General features: G+C 40.4%; 1 non-coding gene across 1 annotated transcript; it reads left to right on the forward strand.

The window, feature by feature from the left end:
• The first annotated feature begins 20,756 nt into the window (after positions 1-20,756).
• LOC114417547 lies at positions 20,757-20,848 on the forward strand. Its single transcript, XR_003667809.1, has one exon. It is a non-coding gene; the product is annotated as a small nucleolar RNA SNORD96 family (small nucleolar RNA).
• The last annotated feature ends 552 nt before the right edge of the window (positions 20,849-21,400 follow it).

Consider the following 21,400-nt stretch of genomic DNA (forward strand, 5'->3'; position numbering starts at 1 on the left):
GAGCAATCCTCCAAGGTACCTGTGTGGAGGATCAACTCGTTTGTAGTGATCAAAGGGAGGTCGCCGATGTAGTCTCCACCACCATAACTGGTGGAGACCTGAAGGAGCTAGGAGATGTCGCCAATGGAGTTCTCGAGAAGCAAGGAGACCTTGCGGAACCCGACTCTGGGGTTAAGGGTGAAGACGCACTTCATGAGGGTGTTGTCATGGCAATTGAGGGCCAAGGTGAGGACCTTGTCGAGGATGTCTTTTGTTTTGTCAATGAAACGGCACGTCGGGGGAGATGTTGTTGATGTCGTCGGTGTCAGTGAGGAAGACGAAGAGGGGGGCGATGCGATACGTGTCGAGCGTTCAAAACAAAGAAAACCATACCTCGCTTACTCACTCACCTAATGGCTTCCAGAGAAACAAAGAAAAAGTAAATAAAATGTGTTAATGTTGACTCAACACGTATAACACTGGTTTTTAAAAATTAATGTTGAAATGAAAATCTTAACTTTAGATTATAAAAACTGATAAAATTCTTATTTCAGCATTAGTTTTTTAAAAAACTGATGTTAGCGATGACATTTTGTTTACAAAAATGCCATCACACATTTTGTAACATCGATTTTCATCAAAACCGACGTTAATTTGGCGATATTAAATCTTATTTTCGTAGTAGTGAAGGGAGAGATTTAAATTTTCCTTCATAATTAATAGCATCATTTGGAAGCACCAATTCCTCATCTTCTTCTTCCAATGACAACCTTTGTATCTCTCATCTTCTTCTTCCAATGACAACCTTTGTATCTCTGGTTGCTCCATAGTTAACAATATAGAAAGAAAAAACAAAACTTAGACAAACTTCTCACCAAAAATAAAAAACAATTATTATTGCATGTATTATTTAAATGTGTAGATCGAGTTCTCTTGCTCTATGTCTATCTCTATATAAAAAAACTATAAAAACCAATGTGTATTATTTATGCAAACTCGATTTAAAATTTCTTAGTGTATTTTCTTTTCTATATTTGTGGTTCTTATAATGAAATAACTTTAATTTGTATTAATTAATCGTGAAAATTCTAACTATTGATCAAAAGGAAGATATTTTCGAATTGACAACGAAATTTTCACTAAATGATTTTATTAACAAATAAATGTTTAAAGATGACACATAGTTCGTTCTTGATTGTGAGATCTTTTTTATTAAACAAGCAAATTTATAGTTTTCAACTTATCAGGAAATTATTTAATACTTAATGCATACAACAATTATAATTTCAATAAATTTATCCATTTTTATTATAATAATATAGTAGTTCATAAGATAATTAGTAAGGATACTTTGATAAAAGTGTTTTCGATTTAATAAATAGTTCTATAATAATTTCGATAGTAATAAGAAGTAGGGATTGGAATAGTAAAGTTTTGAGAAGAAATGAACATTGAAAAGAGTAAAGAGTTTAGAAAGATGCAATAAAATATGGAAATTGAATACAAACACAATGACCTGCTGAACTTGTAGCCAATTTTTTATGGTAGGTGTTATCAATGTTTGAGAAATTAAGTGATAGTGTTTCATCCCTCCCAAAATTGGCAATCATGAGTTTTATTTATAAACTACTAATAGTAACAGTTTAATTATATGATTTCAACACGTGTACAACGATATTCTTAAATACATAGATCTAACACTAATAATTGTCTTCATATAACTTCTCTGCAACCGCATCAACACCATTAGTTAACATCGATTTTTGAAAAACCGATGTTAACATATCATACGATAACATCGGTTTTTTGGAAAACCGATGTTAACGTGTTTAATTAACATCAGTTTTTAATAAACTGATGTTAACATATGATATGTGTCATACCCTAATTTCATCCGGGGATCATCTGTTTGTTGGGATGCGACCTTCGCATGATCGCTTCGAGGAACTTGACACCCATCGTTAGGCAATCCGTGAAGTTCCGCGACATGTCGAGAGTCAAAAGGGAGCATTATTGCGCAATCCCTAAAGTTCTGTAACATTCCAGAAGTCAAAGAGGGGATGGTTGCGTAATCCGTAAAGTTTTGCGACATTACGGAAAGAAAACAAGTATCGTTACGTAATCCGTAAAGTTCCATAACGTTACGGAAAAAGAATCAACAAAAAAAAGCAAAAGGGGAGTGTATTTCGTAAACAGGGGTGTGTAAATAAAAAGGAGTGCATTTGGCAAAGGGGAGGGGTGAACTTATCAAGATCCTCCACGTTTTGTTGGAAATTGGTTTCCGGAGCTTCTGAGGCTTTCGTAATGCTTCCGTAAAATTCCTAAAACTTTGAGAAAGTCTATTTCACTTAATATTGGTGAAAGAGAAGAGGAAAAAGAGGGAAATCAAGTCCTATATGCTTGCTTAAAGCTTCTATAATGCTTCCGTAAAATTCCTAAAACCCTAAATAAACATATTTCACTTAATATGAATGAGAAGGAAGAGAAAAAAAGAAGAAATTCAAGCCCTATATGCTTCCGTAAAGCTTCCGTAACTTTTCCGTAAAATTACGAAAGAAGGGGGTGAACTTTTCAAAAGGGGGTGCAAATAGAAATTTTTAAATTTTCGAATTTGGGCCCTTCTAGAATATTTTCGAAGCAGGGTTGCTTCCTCAACCCAGTTCGCCTGGGCGAGCTAGGCGGCAACCTCCTCCCCCTTTTTCCTATAAATAGGCGAAAAAGGGCTATTCCAAATATCCTTCATCCCCCTCGCTATGCATTTCAGCTGTTTTGGATGAAAAAAATTGTTTCCGTGAAGAAAATCCAAGCTGAGGTGCTTCCATAACGCTTCCAAGACGTTTCCGCGAGCAAATCTGTGAAGGTTTTCCGTCGTTCTTCACCGTTTATCATCCGTTCTTCGTTGTTCAACGGGTAAGTTTTCGAATCCGAGACTTTCAATTCATTTCTTGTTTTTTTAGCTTTCATCTTCATTTCGTTCATTTTCGGTTTTCATTTCTTCTATTTTTAACGTGCTTTAACCGATCGTTTAAGTCGTTATCTCGCCTAATAAATGATAAAATGAATTTCAACCGATCATTTGTGTTGTAATCTCGTTTAATCACTGTTAAAACAAAATCTAACCGATCGTTCACGTTGTAACCTCGGTTAAACCAAAAAAAGAAAAATAATAATAAAATAATCAAAATATCTTTGAATAAAGTAATAAAAAAAAAATCAATCGGACGTTTTACTTTAGAAGTTTCCATGGATCAATTGACTAATAACCAAAGTGAAACTAAGACTAAAATCAACTCACAAATCAAGCTTTGTCCGCAAAAATCACTAAAAACCATTTTAAGGTCCAACGCCTTAAACGGTCCTCTTTGCTTTTATCGGTTAACATGGACCGTTCAAAAGCATAAAATCAACATGTAACTTTACCGCTTTTGCAAGAACTATGTAAGTTTGATTTCCTCATCGCAATTGAAAATACGTAGGAGCAAAAGCCCCGCTTTTGTCGACCACACCAAGAGATCGTTAGTGGTCCAACGCCTTAACCTTTCTCTCCTTTCAAAATCAAAAAATCGTTTAATGGTCCAATGCCTTAAACGACTTTTGTTTGGTCAAAATATATCTTGCAAAAAAGGATAAAAACAACTTAACCAACGTTTAGTTCTCAAAGAACTACGTAGGTCTGATTTCCTTATCACAATTGAGGAATACGTAGGAGCAAGGGAAACACCCTTGTCAACCACAAAAAAATAAAAATACATAAAAGTGTAAAAAAACATAAAAACGTAAGAAAGGGAAAATAAAACAATATGAAGTCATATTTGCACACATGATTAAAGGCTGTCGTCCCTTGTGACGAGCGCGTGGGGTGCTAATACCTTCCCCGTGCGTAAATATAACTCCCGAACCTTTCACTTAAAGTTCGTAGACCACATCCTTTTCCGGTTTTTCCGACATTTTCCTCGAATAAATGTTGGTGGCGACTCCGCGCATTTTCCTTTCTTGGAAGACGCATCCGCGAGCCCCGCGTCGCCCTCCCGCCGAAGGGTAGGTTGCGACAGTTGGTGACTCCATTGGGGACTGTTTTTAGAGAGTTAGGCCAATCAATTAGTGTGCATTCCTTACCATGACTTATCCTTTGTTAGTTTTCCTTTATTTTTTTAGATCCTTGTATATAACTCTTTTATGCTTTTTAAATGTATGCATGAGATAGATGTTTATTAATTTGATGCACACAAACACCAACACTATTTGCACACACGGTGAGTTGAAAAAGGGCCTTATACCTAGGCCCATGGGAACATAAGGAGTGGAGGTGAATCTGTGGTCATGCTAGGTCTCCGACTTGCTTGATAACAGTGAACCCTCATCTAGAGTTTTTCTCTTTGATAACATATTGTTGTTGGTAGTCCCTATTGCCGCAATATGTCTTTCGAAGGGGATGATACCTCTAGAAACCATCAAGAGAGATATGACCACCTTGGGAATTATCACTAAAAGCCTTTTAATTCCTCCCGTTTAGGTCCCTAAAATAGGGGCACGAAGCGAACACGCTGCGTGCGTTTTAAACATTGCCATGCATATAACCTAAATGTCATGTACGCCTTTGTTGTATGATTATTTGAGGATATTTCCATGTTGTGTACATCCCCCTTGTTGCGCTTTTGCGCATCTGCATCATGTCGTCACGCATACGTTGTATGTTGGTCTCGTCTTTTGTCACGGGAGGCTGGAAGGTCCATATCACCTTCTTAACTGTACACATGGGGCACTGCGCCCCCAAATGCGCAAGTAAGAAGAGATAATTTTCCGAGCTCTCGTGTCCGTAAATGCACTCATATCATGCATCGCATAAACATCTCTTCATAGCATCATAATGAAGATATCGTTCCTGCAATTGTCCGTTATCATATTCCAGCCTCACATTTTGCATGTGTCATTGCATCATCATGCATATGCGTTCAACATACTTTTTGTTCTACAAACTGCATACCTTTTATTTTCATGTTTACTCATGCATGATCCTTGTGTTTTCCTCTACAAAACAAAAACAAAAAAAAAGGGGGAAGCGTGAAAATTCACACTACATTCTTAGTTGCATGTGTTAGGTACCATGAGCCAACCATGTTGGGATCATAAACCCATTTCTAAAAAAAAAACACAACAACAAAACAAAATGATTGAGCATGGTACCTAATGCATGGTTAACTAGGAAATGATGTTTCTTCGGGCATCTCAATCTCATAATTACATTTTCCAAGCATAGTTTAAAGTATTCCCGAGTCTTTCATCTCTATGAAATATTGTTGAAGTATTGGCAATCGGAATTGCCATTCCTTGGATTACCGGGTTGAACCAAGCTCATGCTTTTACGAAAAGGTTCATCAAGTCAAGTTGAAGTATGGAAGTAACCATCTTGCAAAAATTGGGGCAAAAGATGGATCGGGTTACATCGTTGCTTCGTCTACTGCCAAACACATTTAGGACTGTTAATGTCCTTGTTACTTCTAGTTTCACCTTGACAAAGATGTCATGGACCATGTTGAAAATCTAAATTGATTCAACCCTATGTCCTGCGTAAAAATTCGCAATACTTCAACTGTGCCTCATTCGCATACATCCATGCTTTTCATTGGCTGCGTTGCTCATTGCATTCTTTCCTTGAAAAAAACCGAACTTAATCATTGTTATCAAAAAGAAAAGAACACACTTTACGGCGCCCTTACCAAACTCGTGCTAGAGCTAGAGTAATGAGTGAAGTAGAGGAGGTGCAAGAACAGATGAAGGCCAACATGGAGGCCATGAAAGAGAAAATGGCCACAATGATGGAGGCCATGATGAGCATGAAGAAGATAATGGAAGCTAATGCGGTTGCAATTGCCGCTACCAGCACTATTGCTAAGGTGAACCCGATGCCCCCATCTGGCCTTAACCAAATGAATCATCCAACCTCAGATATGGTAGGCAAAGATTTGGGAAGTACGGCGGCCCCCATTATGTGCAAATTCAAAACAAGCATGCCTTCCCACCATATGGCTTGCCTCCCAACTATACACCACCCAATGTGGCATACACTCCCAATGAGCATGTCAATAACTCCGCTCCCATACTCATTGAGAGCCGACAACCTCATCATGTACATGTCTCTCAAACCGTGGGGGAGACACATGCAATTCCCCACCACGATCTAGCCGACTTCGAGCCTTGCCTCGGATATGCCACTGAAGGGTAAGCAGTTGGTGGTATACCCCTGCAAAACACTTTGGAGGGCCCTCAGTATCACCCACAACCACACCCCTTGCATTCCACACCGGGTAAAAACCCTCATGCTATGGCAGAAATGGGAAAGTTGGATCATCTAAAAGAAAGGCTCAGGGCCATTAAAGGAGGTGAAGATTATGCCTTTGCTAACCTAGAAGAGTTGTTCCTAGTACCCAATATCATCACCCCTCCCAAGTTCAAGGTGTTGGACTTTGACAAGTACAAGGGGACTACTTGCTCCAAGAACCATCTAAAGATGTGTTGTCGAAAGATGGGGGCATACGCAAAAGATGAGGACTGTTGATACATTTCTTCCAAGAAAGTCTTGGAACCTTGCCCTAGCTGGGGTAGCTGTTACCTGGTACGCTAACTTGGAACCTTCCCGAGTCCATTCTGGGAAGGACCTAATGGTTGCCTTCGTTAGGCAGTGTCAGTACAATTCTGATATGGCTCCGGATAGGATGCAACTACAGAACATGTGCAAAAAGGGGCATGAATTTTTCAAAGAATACGCCCAAAGGTTTAGAGACCTGGCAGCCCAGGTGGCACTCCCAATGACGAAAAGGGAGATGATAACTGTGATAGTAGACACATTACCAGTGTTCTACTATGAAAAGATGGTGGGCTACACACACCTTCAAGCTTTGCTTATTTAGTTTTCGCTGATCGAAGTGGCTCTGAAAAGAGGCAAATTTAATCATCCTGCTTGGACGAATGAGAAAACTAGGGCAAATGAAAAGGGTGAGAATGAAGGAGAAACCCATACTGCGACTGTCATTCCTACATGGCCAAATTCCCACCAGCCCAACAATGTCATTACTCAGCCAATAACAACCCTTCTCCTTACCTACCACCAAGTTATCCACAAAGGCCATCCCTAAATCAACTGCAAAACCCACCTACCACACAACCAATGCTAAACACCACCTTTAGCACGAACCAAAACACCAACCAAGGAAGGAATTTTGCAGCAAAAAGCCTGTAGAATTCACCCGAATTCTGGTGTCCTATGCTAACTTGCTCCCTTATCTACTTGATAATGCAATGGTAGCCATAACCCCCGCTAGGTTTCCTCAACCTCCATTTTCTGAGGATACGACTCGAACGCAACATGTGCATATCATGGAGGAGTTCCGGGACATTCCATTGAGCACTGTATGACCTCAAAGCGTAAGGTGCAAAGTCTAATTGATGCGGGCTGGCTGAAATTTGAGGAGAATCGCTTGTGAATCCTAACATTGACAAGCGACACCACACATGGGGCAATTTTGAAAGCTGTTGTTAGATGTCTCTAATGACTCATCAGGATTTTCAAGTTTATGCCATTATTGTAAACCATAGTTACAATGCTAAATAAAATGGATAAATTTGACATCTTTGTCCCTCATCCTCTCGTAATTACATCTTTGCTTCCACTGGAATGTGGGTGCAAGCCATTGGTTTGTTTGCTCAAGCGACCTGTGCTTCTGAGTTTGGACTTCCAAGACCGTTCAATCAGAAATTACTTGTGCTACACATTCGGGGAGGGTGCCATAAACAACGAGTAAAGCAAAAAAAAGTTCAAAAAGAAAAAGGAAAAAAAAGAATTTGATTGACTGTGTTTTCAAGTAAAATGTAGACGTTCATGTGACCTCATTTTATCATTCCAGAAAGTTTGTCTTTTTAGAGAGAAATGAGTTATCAAGAATAGGAGTCATTTGACTTAACCTGTCAACTGAAAAAAATCCTTCAACTGTTTCTCGTCCTTGAAAAATTCTTTTTGCAAGAATCAACCGCTTCTTTCATTCTTCCTTGCTACAAGGTTGTGAAAACAAAACAATGATGGTTACCTCAGAGCCCTACATTGGGGCAATGAAAGGCACCATGCATAAACCTCAAGTGAACCTAGGGGCAGATTAGAAGTTCTCACCCAATAGGTTCCCTGCTACAAAGTCATGACGAAGGACAACAATTGGTACCTCAAAGCCTCACACTAGGGCAATGAGGGGCATCGTACATGAGCCTCAAGTGAACATAGGGGCAGATCAAAAGTTCTCACACGTCGATGTTTTTAAACAAAAAAAAAGAGGGGCGACAAATCCTAGAGTTTCAATGGATTGATTAAACATCGAACGACTCTATTGTTGTCACTCCAAAATGGTTAAGTGACTAAATCAAACAAAACATACACTCTGAGGGAGTTCCCGGAGAGATTTGCAAAAGATAGGATGAGGTTGCATGAATTATCACCTCTTTCAAAAGGACAGTCAATCTGTGTTTTCCAAAAAAATCAAATCAAAATCAAAATAAAAAAATAGGGAAAGAATGTCATGAACATTGTACAACTTTCCATTGCATTGCATTGTTTCATATGAAGTCCGCATTTACCAAATTTCACGACAAAGGTTGCATGCATCTGCATTCCTACAAATCATGTTAATTGCATAGACTTCCTACATCTGATGTCCAATCTTTTGAATTTGGGATGATCGACCCTCTTAATGAGTCAATCTCTTGCTTTCTCATAAGGGTGGACCCTTGGGTACTAGTACCCTCGTCTTCAGAGGGCTACACGTCTTCGCCATTAGAGTACTACACGTCCTCGCCTTCAGAGGGTTGCACACCCTCGCCTTCGTAGGGCTACACGCCCTCACCTTCAGAGGACTAAATGTCCTCGCCATCAGATGACTACACATCCTCACCATCAAAGGGATGCACGCCCTCACCTTCAGAGGACTACACGTCCTCACCTTCAAAGGGCTACACACCCTCACCTTCAGAGGACTACACGTCCTCACCAACAGAGAGCTGCACGTCGACACCTTCAGAGGACTACACGTCCTCGCCTCCAGAGGGCCACATGTCCTCGCCATCAAAAGGCTACACGCCCTCACCTTTAGAGGACTACACATCCTCGCCATCATAGGACTACACGTCCTCACCTTCAGAGGACTACACGTCCTCGCCATCAGAGGGCCGCACGCCATCACCTTCAGCGGACTACACGTCTTCGCCATCAAAGGGCTGCACGCCCTCACCTTCAGAGGACTACATGTCCTCGCCATCAGAGGATTGAATGTCCTCGCCTTCGTTGGGCTACACGCCCTCACCTTCAAAGGACTACACGTCCTCCCTTTCAGAGGGCTACGCGTCCTCACCTTCAGAGGACTACACGTCCTCACCATCAGAGGACTACACGTCCTCGCCATCTGCGGGCTACACGTCCTCCCCTTAAGAGGACTGCACGTCCTCACCTTCAAAGGGCTACGCGCCCTCACCTTCTGAGGGTTGTACGCCTTCACCATTATAGGACTACATTTCCTCGCCATCAGAGGACTACACGTCCTCGCCATCAAAGGGCTACATGATGCAATCCTCCCTAGGAAAGGACCAGTTACCAGAGCCATGAGCAAGAGGCTCCAAGAGGATTGGGCTAGAGTTGATAAAGAAGACCTTAGGGTTCTCATGAACCTTAGGGTTCTCATGAACCTTAGGGTAGATTTTTGAGCCCATGGGCCAAGGTTGGGTCCACTCTTCTTTGTAAATAGTAGAATAGGTTGTTTTCGTCTTTTGGGCCTTGTTTTTGGCCATTGTAGTAGTATAGGGTTTTAGCCTTGTATTTCAGGGAATTTTGAGTAGTCTTTGTAGTAGGATTTTTTTTGTATTTTCATGTTTTTTTTGTCATGGGGGTGAGCTTAGCTATTATAGGGGTGTGTAGCTAAGCTCTAACTTCTCAAGGAAGCTTCTCAAGGAGGTGAGCTTAGTTTTTAGATGGGTGTGTGTAGCTAAACTCTAGCTTCTCAAGGAAGTTTTCTCAAAGAAGCTTCTCAAGGAAGTTTTCTTAAGAAAGCTTCTCAAGGAAGTTTTCTTAAGAAAGCTTTTCAAGGAAGCTACCTAGTCTATAAATAGAAGCATGTGTAACACTTATTGTAACTTTGATGAATGAGAGTCTTGTGAGACACAACTCAAAGTTCAACTTCTCTCCCTTTTTCTTCCTTCAATTTCGTGCTCCCCCCTCTCTCTTTCTCTCCCTTTTTCTTTTCTTCCATTGAAGCATCCTCTCCAAGCTTCTTATCCAAGTCTCATCTTGGTGGTGAAGCTCCTTCTTCCAAGGCTTATTCCCTAGTGGATGGCGCCGCCTCTTACCTCTTCTCCCTTGTCTTCCACTACATCTCCATGGTGGAAAATCACCATTAAAGGACCTCATTGAAGCTCAAAGATCCAGCCTCCATAGAAGCTCCACAAGCAAGCTTTCATCACTACACGTCCTCACCTTCAGAGGACTGCACGTCCTCACCTTCATAGGGCTACACGCCCTCACCTTTAGAGGACTACACGTCCTCGCCTTCAGATGGCTACAAGCCCTCGCCTTCAGAGGGCTACACGCCCTCGCCTTCAGAGGACTGCACGTCCTCGCCTTTGTAGGGCTACACGCCCTCACCTTTAGAGGACTACACGTCCTCACCTTCAGAGGACTGCACGCCCTCACCTTCAGAGGACTGCATGTCCTCGCCTTCGTAGGGCTACACGCCTCACCTTTAGAGAGCTATACGCCCTCACCATCAGAGGACTACACCTCCTCCCTTTTAGAGGGCTACGCGTCCTCGCCTTCAAAGGACTACACATCCCCGCCATTAGAGGACTACACGTCCTCGCCATCAGAGAGCTACACGTCCTCACCTTCAGAGGACTGCACGTCCTCACCTTCAGAGGACTGCACGTCCTCACCTTCAGAGGACTGCACGTCCTCACCTTCAAAGGACTACACGTCCTCCTTTTCAGAGGGCTACACGCCCTCGCCTTCAGAGGACTACACCTCCTCGCCTTCAGAGGACTACATACCCTCGCCTTCAAAGGACTACACCTCCTCGCCTTCAAAGGACTACATGCCCTCACCTTCAGAGGACTGCACGTCCTCGCCTTCAGAGGGCTACACGCCCTCGCATTCAGAGGACTACACGTCCTTGGAGGGCTGCATGCCCTCACCTTCAGAGGACTACACGTCCTCGCCTTCAGAGGGCTACACGCCCTCACCTTTAGAGGGCTACACGCCCTCGCCTTCATAGGACTACACGTTCTCCCCTTCAGAGGACTACACGTCCTCATCTTTAGAGGACTACATGTCCTCGCCTTCAGAGGACTGCACATCCTCACCTTTAGAGGGATGCACGCACTCTCCATCAGAGGACTGCACGTCCTCACCTTCATAGGACTACACGCCCTCACCTTTAGAGGACTACACGCCATCGCCTTCAGAGGCCTGCACGCCCTCATCTTTAGAGGACCACACATCCTTGCCTTCAGAGGGCTACACGTCCTCACCTTTAGAGGACTACACGTCCTCGCCTTCAGAGGGCTACACGCCCTCACCTTCAAAGGGCTATACGCCTTCGCCTTCAGAGGGCTACACGCCCTCGCTTTCAGAGGACTACACGTCCTCCCCTTCAGAGGATTACACGTCCTCACCTTCAGAGGGCTACACGGCCTCATCTTCAGAGGGCTACACGTCCTCGCCTTCAGAGGACTGCACATCCTCACCTTCAGAGGGCTACACGCCCTCGCCATTAGAGGACTGCACGTCCTCACCATCGTATGGCTACACGCCCTCATCTTTAGAGGACCACACGTCCTCGCCTTCAGAGGACTGCACGTCCTCACCTTTAGTGAACCACACGTCCTCTCCTTCTGAGGGCTACACGCCCTCGCCCTCAGAGGACTGCACGTCCGTGCCTTCGTAGGGCTACACGCCCTCACCTTTGGAGGACTACACGTCCTCGCCTTCATAGGTCTGCACGCCCTCACCTTCAAAGGACTACATGTCCTCGCCTTTAGAGGACTACACGTCCTCGTCATCAGAGGGCTGCACGCCCTCACCTTCAGAGGACTGCACGTCCTCTCCTTTAGAGGACTACACGTCCTCGCCATCAGAGGGCTGCACGCCCTCACCTTTAAATGACTGCACGTCCTCACCTTCAGAGGACTGCACGTCCTCACCTTCAGAGGACTACATGTCCTCGCCTTTAGAGGACTACATGTCCTCGCCATCAAAGGGCTGCACACCCTCACCTTCAGAGGACTGCACATCCTCATCTTCCGAGGACTGCACGTCCTCACCTTCAGAGGACTACACGTCCTCATCTTCAGAGGACTACACATCCTCTCCATTAGAGGGCTGCACGCCCTCACCTTCAGAGGACTGCATGTCCTCACCTTCAGAGGGCTGCACGCCCTCGCCTTCAAAGGGTGACATGTCCTTAGCTTGAGAGGGTTGCACGCCCTCGTATTTAGAGGGCTACATGTCTTTACTTTCAGTGGGCTCCATATCCACACCTTAAGATAATTTAAGGTCTTCTGCCCTTAAATGCTTAACCGAGACTTGCGCTCCCGGTTAAGGGGCCAATAGTTCCCTTTATCAGTTCCTGGGCCACCTCCTGATATTGGAGGGTGACCAACTGTGCGAGCACAACCAGAGAGGGAGGCTATCACGCAGCTACTTTGCATACCGGGCCAAGATTTCACCCGTGCCGCTGCAAAGAGACGAGTGCGGATCATGCGCACCAACATGACCACTCTTACACAGATATGGATGATGTTGCTACTTAGCAACATTCTGCCCAGCGACCGTAATGCCGATCTCCCCCCACGGAAGTATCAGTTGGTCTGTGCCGTCCCGACATAGGTAAGTATGCACTTTTCTCAACTGATTTATGATGTCATCCACTATTTGCATGGATCGTGCCCACAAGACACCTAGTGGACCCGAAGGAGTCCAACAGGGCCCTGGGGTTTCCAACTCAGGTTACTGGCCTCTGTCAGTCCTACAGGGTGCCCGTTCCCCCCAGCAAGGTCATGCCATCCCAACATAGGTAAGTATGCATATGGTTCAACTGATTTCTGATGCCATCTATTGTTTGCAGGGATCGCACCCGCAAGACACCCTGTGGACCCGGAGAAGTCCAACAGGGTCCTGGGGTTTCCAACTCTGATTAAGGGCCTCAGTCAGTTCTACGGAGTATCTGTCACCCCCAGTAAGGTCATTAGGCCCCTTACTAACCGAGCTTTCATCAAGAAGTACTGCGCCCCCAGGCAGGCGTAGGGCGAGATACCACAGCAACCCGGGGATGGCCGGCAGCGGGCAATAGACGCACTACTGCCACCTCCAGAGCCCCTCAGCTCATCTACAAAAGCTGGAGTGTTGCCTACAACCCATGGTCGACAAGCAGGCAACCAAGTCCAAAGCCAAAGATAAGCAAAAGTACTAGGTCCGTGACCGACAAGTCATCACGCGTCCGGCTCAAGACGTTAAAGAAGCGCTACTAGGAGGCAACCTAGTACCTTTTAAATCCCTGCTTGTTGTTTGATCACCTTTGTTTCTCAAGTCATAGTAGGACACACCTAGTTGCTCATGATCCTAGGAATTTAAATAAAACAAGCACAAGCTCGGAAGGTAGTCATACCTCACAAAATATATATATGTATGTTTAGGTAGCAAGATACCTTAGATATGCATGTATATAACAAAAATACCTCACAATATATATATATATATATATATATATATATATATGTTTAGGTAGCAAGATACCTTGGATATGCATCTATATAGCAAAAATACCACACAAAAATATACATATGTTTAGGTAGCAAAATACCTCATGAAAAATAAAATAAAAAAAAAAGAGAAAAAAAAAAGAAGAGGAAAGAAAGAGAGAGACAACGAAAAATATATCTTTCAGCTGAAAAGCCAACATGCTTTTGAAAAGACATAACTTCCAGCTTTTCTTTGAAAAAAATTTCACTGATCATAACCAGTTTTTGAAAAAAAAAATTGTGTATACACCTGAAGGGTGAATGATGTGAAAATTTTCCCAAACGCCCAAAATAGACTCAGATGAATGCATGAATTGATAAAAGAACATGTTTAGGAAACACTGGGTTGACTTAAATAGGGAAAATGAATCCTGAATCCTAGTGTCACATGACCATAAAAACTTGATGCTTGAGTGTCCACATGGGTGCATGCATGACCAATTTTGCATAAAATTTCCTAATCATCATTGTTGCATGTGTATCATGGAAATAATGTGGGACATCCCCTTTATCCCCGAACTGCTGGCCAAACCCTAACATATATCATGTTCAGCCGTTCTACAAGCCTTGAGCCAAAATCCCAACTCACCATAAATCTTGCCCTCAAAAGAAAACAAAGCAAAAGGAGAAAATTCCCGAACAAAAAATCGGAAGAAAGCAAAAGGAGAAAATTCCCAATCAAAGAGTGGGAGAAAGCAAAAAAGAAAGAAAATTCCCGATCAAAAAATTGGAAGAAAGCAAAGGAAGAAAATTCCCAATCGAAGAGTGGGAGAAAGCAAAAAAAGGAAAGAAAATTCCCGATCAAGGATCGGAAGAAAACAAAAGAAATATGCAGAAAGGTCTTTGGACTAGACAATATTTGAACAATACAGAATTGTCACCAAGTAAACAAGAAAAGAAAGGAAACCACGACCTAAAGTGGTCCTCTCCCTTTGATTGCCAACCAAAATCATGTGTGTCGATGACTTGTTCGCCTCACACTAAACAAAAATAGAAAAGAAAAAGGCCAAAAAACACTCAAAGCCAAATTTCCCACCAAAAACCTGTTCCCAAGAAAAAGTCCTATTGATCCATGATCACGCATGTAATCTTTGATTTGATAGGAAATGATTTGCAAAATCAAGTCATGACATATCTATGGTTTGGAATTAGGATGAAACACTTACCTGTGTGAGATTGATACACTTTGAGTGATTTTCTTCTATTTTTGTTGAACCCAATGTTTCCTCTAAATGGTCATTTAGAAACAAAATGCTAACATCCAAAATCTCATTTATGGTTATGAGAAAATTTCATCAGCATACTCTCCTTCCCCGATAGACACATTGTTTTTCATCCAAAAAAGCATATGTTGCTCTGATCAGTTGGAAGTTTTGTCTCTTTACTAAAGCATGTTCGCATTTTAGTGAAGAAAACACCGAGACTATTTTGGTCTCACAGTTATCCAGAACTACGTAGGTCTGAGTTCCTCATCACAAATTGAGGATACGTAGAAGCAAGAGTCTCGCTTTTGTCGGCCGCCCCACAATCTCTGTCATACTGACCCTGAGGTCATGTGACATGCGGAGACAAATTATGATCATCCGCACACCTTTTCGCCATCCAGAGACGATCGAGTCTGATGGCACACAGAGACCATCTGTTTGTTGGGATGCGACCTTTGCATAATCGCTTCGAGGAACTTGACACCCATCGTTAGGCAATCCGTGAAGTTCCGAGAGATGTTGAGAGTCAAAAGGGAGCATTATTGCGCAATTCATAAAGTTTCGTAACATTCCAGAAGTCAAAGAGGGGATGGTTGCGTAATCCGTAAAGTTTCACGACATTACGAAAAGAAAACAAATATCGTTACATAATCCGTAAAGTTCCGTAACGTTACAAAAAAAGAATCAGCAAAAAAAAGAAAAAGGGGAGTGTATTTAGTAAACAGGGGTGTGTAAATAAAAAGGAGTGCATTTAGCAAAGGGGAGGGGGTGAACTTATCAAGATCCTCCATGTTTTGTTGGAAATTGGTTTCCGAAGTTTCTGAGGCTTTCGTAATGCTTCCGTAAAATTCCTAAAACTTTGAGTAAGCCTATTTCACTTAATATTGGTGAAAGAGAATAGGAAAAAGAGGGAAATCAAGTCCTATATGCTTGCTTAAAGCTTTCGTAATGCTTCCGTAAAATTCCTAAAGCCCTAAATAAACATATTTCACTTAATATGGGTGAGAAGGAAGATAAAAAAAGAATAAAGTCAAGTTCTATATGCTTCCGTAGCTTTTCCTAAAATTACAAAAGAATGGGGTGAACTTATCAAAAGGGGGTGCAAATAGCAATTTTCAAATTTTCTAATCTGGAGGAAGCAACCCAGCTGGCCTGGGCGAGCTGGGCGGCAACCTCCTCCCCTTTTTCCTATAAATAGGCGAAAGGGGGCTGTTCCAAATATCCCTCATCCCCCTAGCTATGTATTTCAGCTGTTTTGGATGAAAAAAATTGTTTCCATGAAGAAAATCCAAGTCGAGGTGCTTCCATAACGCTTTCGAGACATTTCCGCGAGCAAATCCGTGAAGGTTTTCCGTCATTCTTCATCGTTCTTCATCCGTTCTTCGTTCATTCTTCGTTATTCAATGGGTAAGTTTTCGAATCCGAGACTTTCAATTCATTTCTTGTTTTTTTAGCTTTCATCTTCATTTCGTTCATTTTCGGTTTTCATTTCTTCTATTTTTAACACGCTTTAACCGATCGTTTAAGCCGTTATCTCGCCTAATAAATGATAAAATGAATTTCAACCGATCATTTGTGTTGTAATCTCGGTTAATCACTGTTAAAACGAAATCTAACCGTTCGTTCACGTTGTAACCTCGGTTAAACAAAAAAAAAGCAAAATAATAATAAAATAATCAAAATATCTTGAAAAATAATAATAAAATAATCAAAATATCTTTGAATAAAATAATCAAAAAAATCAATTGGACGTTTTACTTTGGAAGTTTCCTTGGATCAATTGACTAATAACCAAAGTGAAACTAAGGCTAAAATCAACTCACAAATCAAGCTTTGTCCGCAAAAATCACTACAAATGCTAATATATCAATTATGGTCAATAATTCGTCTTTAGTCCTTTAAAAGTGAAAATATTATAATATAGTAGATGTATCTTGCTATCCCTTAAATTTATACAAATCAAACAGATTCTAATTGTCTTATTCTTGTTGGTTTCTAAACTTTATTTAGGTTTGTAGTTGCATTCAGAGAGGAATTCTATAAGCTGTACTTGCCGACTTTGGGTGACATCAAGGAAAGGGTAAGATTTAAGCTAGGATTGCCTATTTTGAGCATTATTTAACTTTTTTATGCACTTTAAGTATATTCCTTGTTTAATTCCACTTTAAGTTGGCACCAAGTAAACTGTGATTGTTTGCAACGACTGATATTAAGGTGTCTGACATGAGATGAGCTTGTAATTTCTCTAACAAAAGTGTCCACATTTCCATCATCATTGATTATGTTCTTTATTGCAACATTCAAATTATTTGTCATTGTACCCTTATAGACCTTACCTAAAATTAAAATCCATTAATAAGATTTCCTTATACATATAGATTCAATCAAGCTTGGACAATTTAAATAAATAAGTGGATGTCTCCAATTGGTTAGGCAAGGCAAAGAACCAAGATTTTAAGTTTTTAACTCTAGGAACACTTATCCAATTCAGTAATATGTATCTGTATTATGCCTATGCATCTAGGAAATTTAGATTTAACTGTCTTTGTATTTTGCGATTTTTTCTAGACTCATTCATGATTAGGTTAAATAATTTTTTGTCACCACCAGCTTTTCAACAAGGTGATAAAAAAGAATCTCACCTGAAGTTCCTTTCCCAATGATATTCATTTCATTCAGATGGTTAGTGGCCGCATACACTTCCGTAATAGGAACTCTAGGACATGTAGTTTTCCTTAACATGTCTCCAAATGTTGCATGTCTCCAAATGTTACATGTCTCCAGATGCTCCCATTCCTGTACCCACTGATGAGGTTTCCTTAGTGGGGTAGGCAATTCACACCTTCCTTGCTTGGCCGACACATCTGGTCAAGCCTTTATCACAGCAGGTACTTTACTCTTACTATATGTTTCTTCTTTTTTAATTAATTCATTCAGCGTGCCTCAAATTAGGCCATTTAACTTTGTTTCATGAACAGGCAGTTGTGTCTCTGGAAAAACCACCTCAAAAGTCGGATCCGGAGGTCGATGATCTGCTTTATCTGATGATATTGACCATCCCAAAGCTTTTCTTGAGGCCTTACCAAGTTACATGGGATGCCACTGTGTTTGGGGTCTTTAATCCAGACTTCCCACTCTACATAAAGCACGAAGACCTCTCCGAAATCGCACACGGTGATCAATGTCTCAGCATATCAGTGTTACAGTTGTGGATTCTGTAAGTCATTTTAGATTACTTTTAATTACCTAAGTTATTACTTTCAATTCATAAATATTTAACTTTGACTTAACATAAACAGGCATCTGACTGAAACAAGTATGCGAGTGGGATTTCTGATCTGTATGGATTCCTCGAGCCACAATCCATTTAGAGGTTTGGGCAATCACAGTTTGAGTCTGAAAGTTACATAAAGAGTTGGATGCAGAGTTCAAAACGCGATTTCTACCTTGGAGCCTACCTGAATGGGTAAGTCACACAAAATAACTGAATTTAATTAATGTTTACTAATATACTAACTCATATTCGTCTCCACTTCAGTGGACACTGGTAGATGGTGGTCTTCCTGCCCAAGGAACACCTAATTGTCTGGTTTTGTTCATTGCATAACAGGCTAGACAACTACCTTAAGGGGATAATTAACAGATCAGTGTTTTTTTCAATACATTTGCATTGAAATACCTCAACAACACCAGCTTTTAATTGTTACTCATCTGGAACAGTGCATTAAAAGGTCTTGATGATGCTCCATAGCCTAAATCAAAGGCTGCTGCTAGGTGGATTGTCGTCAAGGTACGTCATTTACATAAAACTTCCACTTATATATACTTCTTATGTGTGTGTACACTAATTGTTTAATTAATATCCAAATTTCATTATGTAGTTAGTGTAATAGACAAAAAGGAAGCACTGAGTGCGGCTATTATGTCATGCACTGGATGTCCACCATCATATTAGGAAGTTTCAGGAATAACTGGGAAATGGTACGTTTCTTTCAAACATTTTTGTCATTTCCTATGTTATTTGAACATTGAATTCATTTGTTGATAGTTGTTAATAATAATAAATCAATTATTCATTGTTTATTGTGATTAAAACTGCTTGAAAGCAGAATAAAATGTTTATTTGCTGTAAATTGGGTCTGAAATTGCATTTTACAGATACAATTTTGGATTTATTGTAAAAATAAAAAGTTTATATAAAAAAAAACTTGAAAACAACATCGGTTATTAATAAAAACCGATGTTAATGTAGTAAACAACATCGATTATTTAGAAAAATCAATGTCAACATACACCTTAACATCAATTTTTCAATAAACTGATGTTGGTTATTTCTAATAACATCTGTTATTTATACATAACCGATGTTAATCTATTAGTTAACATCGATTTTATATCAAAATCGATGTCAACGTTTATTATGTATATACTTATTTTGCTATAGTTCTTTATATATAACATAGGTTATTTAGAAAACTGATGTTAGCATTTTTATGTTAACATCGATTTTTAAAAAATCGATATTAACAATAATACATTCAACATCGATATTTTCAACATCGATTTTAAAACTGATGTAAAATGTCGTAAATAACCGATGTTGAAAATGTATTTTCTAATAGTGTCAAATATAATAGTTTTGTATTGATTTTGATAATGAGTTTGTCGAAACCAATTTAACCAATAAAAATGTTAAATTAGGTGACGCATTATATTTGAGTTAAAATTCTCAAATCAGTTATTTATTTTATTTACAAAATTCAAATTCAACACTTTTATTAAAGAAACACAAGTTTTGTTTTACTGTTGTATGAATAATTAATTATTTAAATACATATAGAGGGTTTTTTTGGTGAATAATACATATAGAGGGTTGAAACTATAAATAAGTAAATAAAATCGGACAAAAGTTGTTAGGCTTAAATAAATTGAGTATCTGCAAAATAGCATGTTTTGATTTTTGTATCTAAATTTTTATTAGTACCTAACATATTTTTATGTTTGAATTTATTACTTCCGTTAGAAAGCTTCAGTTAACTATTAGCATGGCTTTTTAATAGAGCACCACGTCATTAAGTCCTGTCATTTAAAAAATATTAACTTCACATTGTTAACAGTGTTTTTAGCTATAAATCAATCCATAATCCAACATGATCTAATTATATTGAGTTAAATTTTAAAAGTGTTTAGGTTCAATTTAATCCAATACAATATAAACCTAATTATAATGGAGTTGAACAATTAGTTATGAATTATCATAACTCCTTACGCAACCCAATCATATGATAATAAAAATAATATTAATAGGGTTCACCATCACTTCACTCTGTCGCTGTCGCCTCTCACCTCTCAAACCGCCCTCCACTGTTGTTGCCGGCGCTGCCCCCCATTGTTGCTGCGAGAGCCGCTGAAGGCTGTCGCCCCCACCGTGGCTCATACAATTCCCTTCTCTTCTCGTTCTATAGCATCACCGATTTCCTTCGCCTCACTCACACGAAAGTGGAAATCCCAGTTCTCGCCGCGGCGGCGCTCTCGTCAGTCGCTGCCGTTGCCGCCTCCGTTGACATCAGAGGTTCCTTCAACACCAAACAAAACGTATGGTCCTAACATGGTCTCTTCATCTCTGATCTTGCATCATGTGATAACTACCCCCACAGAAACTTCACTACCCTTGATCTTGAATGTGTCATGGCTATAGCTAAATCAAAGGTATTCCTTGATGATCACTTTGCCTTTGCGTTGTTCTGAATGTAGCCAATGATGATATCAGTCATCAAATACCATCTTTCGGGACTGAATGGCTTCTTTTGCCTTGCTGTTATTATTCTGCAATTCTGAGACTTATTATTATTATTATTATTATCATTATTATTATTGTCTTGTTGTCGTTGTTATTATTATTAGATTACGATACAAGTATTTGGTGTTTTGAAAATGGCTTTTGATATCGTGAGTGCAGACGTCCTGAATTTGTTGGGGGAAACTCTTGTTTGTATTTTGATAATTATCCCAATTGAAAATGTTGGTTATTTGATTTGGATGCTATGGTAGTGAGGCTACATGTACCAAGGGACGAGTGGGAGCAAAAAAGTTGTACCCATGATGTTGAATGTAGTGGCTGTAGCTAAATTAATTTCATTTCAGAAAGTTGTTTTAAAGAATATCTTCTCAAATATTTAATTTTTAAATTTTATGATGGAATTGATCTAGGCCCACTCCTTCATGATTGATTTGGGTTTGGCCTCAAAATAACTAGAATTTAATCCAATTCAATTCTAAATATTTTAATTGGATCAGACGGATTTCTTTAAATCCAACTCAATTCAACATGTGTACACCCCTAAGTCATGTCATTTTCACGGCATATACCTTTTTTAAAAATTAAAGAGTTGTCA

The sequence above is a fragment of the Glycine soja genome, chromosome 6, assembly GCF_004193775.1.
Source record: "Glycine soja cultivar W05 chromosome 6, ASM419377v2, whole genome shotgun sequence".
NCBI lineage: Eukaryota > Viridiplantae > Streptophyta > Magnoliopsida > Fabales > Fabaceae > Glycine > Glycine soja.